General features: G+C 39.3%; 1 long non-coding RNA gene across 1 annotated transcript; it reads left to right on the plus strand.

Annotated features, from left to right (window-relative positions):
* Positions 1-2,418, plus strand: LOC119340570. The gene is made up of 3 exons (XR_005164596.1): positions 1-79; positions 1,663-1,723; positions 2,338-2,418. It is a non-coding gene; the product is annotated as an uncharacterized LOC119340570 (long non-coding RNA).
* Positions 2,419-2,462: the final 44 nt, after the last annotated feature.

The raw sequence follows: 2,462 nt of genomic DNA on the forward strand, positions 1-2,462 counted from the left end.
TGGATCGGGCGCAAGATCCACCTGTACAATGTCAACATCGGCCTCTACATGCTTGATTGGTGGGAGCGCTACCTCTTCAGTATCCTTTCACCCTTCGCTTCATGTTTTGATTTACTGAACTGCTAAAGAATTCGCCTTTTGCGTTATATTGAGTGCGTTTTGGTGGTGCCGAGGTTGTTGCTTGCTGAATCTGACGGAACCCTGCAGCCGGTAGTGAGTTATGTTGCTTATGGGATTTAGGGGTCTTTCTGGTTTTGAATTACATGCCTTCTGTGTTAAAGGAATTACTATATTTCCCGTTTTGACTAGGATGGTTTAGAATTTATATTTTATTTGGTAATTCGGAGGCTGTAGAATCTAATTAGAGTTTGCAAGGGTTTTCGTTTAGTTGTTGTGTAGAACCGATTTGATTTGTCCTAGCATATTCTCTAGACTACGATATCAGGCATCTCCAGTCGCCAACCGATTTGTCTATACAAGCCAAGCCGCCTTCAGCATACCCTCCAACCTGGATAATTGACTACTACCAAGGGGCAGTGCAGGACTAAGCTTGTAGGTCACATGCCTTAGCACTTACTGTAAATCTGTCAATCTGCATCCTCAAACCAATTAGATCTTGTGCCTTGCAGAACTATGAAAAATAATCTTATACAATGATGAATATGTGAATATCAATACATAGATATATGACAAGTGAATCATCATAGGGAATCCGATGATACAAAACCTAATAACCTTCTGAACTATGACACTGCAAGCCACTGCCTGAAAATGCACGCCGTATGTAAATTGCCATCTCCCATTGTTGTTGAAATGACTCCCTATAGTTTGGTTTTCTAGCAAAGGTTACAATGCGAAAAACTTAAAATAGTAGTTATCAGTATAAGCTCAGCATATCTTTTTCACCAAACTAATCAGCTAGGCAAACAAACCTCATACCCTTCTGTCCGAATTTCTATACAAACTACTCTTGTCTTCATGAATCCAGATAACTCCACCTTCATCTTACTGTGATTTTCTTGCGACATACTCAAAACTGTTCAACTATATAGTGGCGTACTTTTTTTACTCTCCTCATTCTTCCTGCAACTCTTCCCTCTTGCAATAGATTGGTATCCTCCCTTCCGAATTTCCAGTGTCAAGTTCTCTACATGCCAATGTTTTTTCTTTCCAGAAAATGCAAAAGGCTTTGTGTCTCACTGCATTGATAGAAAAGCAGTTTATGTACAGCTGTAGAGTTTCGCACCACAAACAATACCACGGCCCTACAAGCTAGGCATCATTGGAATTACCGCTGAAATGCCTAATCCTCCCGCCTTCGACCACAGCTGAGCTATGGTTCATACTCTATGTTGCCATGCATGCAAAGATATTATGATGTGTCAAGTGTATCCACTGCCTTGCCTGTAGAATATGTCTACTGTGTGTATAGTGGAACTTGCAAATGTTGTTTGTCGGGAGGGACATTTGTTTTTCTCCTTTGTTCTGTCAGCAACTTTGTGGAAATTGGGAAGGTTTTCAGACTGCATAAAAAAATCTAACAGATCTGGACTTTTTCTATTGTATTTGAAGTTTTCAACACTTGAATTGTTTCCAATTACTGATGGATCTCAGCAAGCCATTCAGAAAAGTTCAAAATATGTTATCACTTAACTGTTACAGATACATTGATGCTTTGCCTTCTCTGGTACATTCTACGGTATCTCATTGTGTTCTTTCAAAGGTATATTCCTTCTAGCCTTGATCTGCTTACATCATTTCATATTTAAGTATGTGCTGAAGGTTTTTCCAAGTGTCATGTTTTTATTACCCCATAAAGACATCATCTGCTACTTACTACTTAGTACTTACTACCATCCTCATTCGGATCAGCTGTTGCAAGGAACTCAGGCATGTACAATGCAAGGTGTTTAGGGAGGCTCTTGTGAAAATGAACCAGTTTTTTTTCTTAAGCGTCGGTGCTTATTTGTATAGCCGCTTACTTAGGCACCTCTGTCCATAAAAACAAGCACTAGTGCTTCAGCAAAATCCGGTTTATTTTTACATGCACATCTCTAAGCACCTTGCATTTTACATGGTCTCAAAGAGCTATTCAAGCATAAGATCCTTTAGGTTATGTCTTTTCCGGAAATATAAATTTTTGAACATGGGAGTAGTTAAGCCGGCAATTCAAGCATACAAAGTTACAAACTTCGATTGATTATATTGGTGTGTCCCCATTCTGAAAAAGCTCCAACACCTCTGAAACTACCTCTTATTCAGTTGTCAGTTTGACATATATATCTCATATTTGGTTTGTTTCAGTTTGAGCTGACCTGGCTTCTCAATGTGTTGTAGTAATCTGGAGACCATCCTACAAGGTGCGAACTATCTTCTACAAGGTAGTTAATCATCGAAGGCAAAAGAATATATGTTGATGGCTTTATGGAACTCCCCCTGCAATCTATGTTTTGATTAGTCTC

The sequence above is a fragment of the Triticum dicoccoides genome, chromosome 7B (genome assembly GCF_002162155.2).
Source record: "Triticum dicoccoides isolate Atlit2015 ecotype Zavitan chromosome 7B, WEW_v2.0, whole genome shotgun sequence".
Lineage (NCBI taxonomy): Eukaryota > Viridiplantae > Streptophyta > Magnoliopsida > Poales > Poaceae > Triticum > Triticum dicoccoides.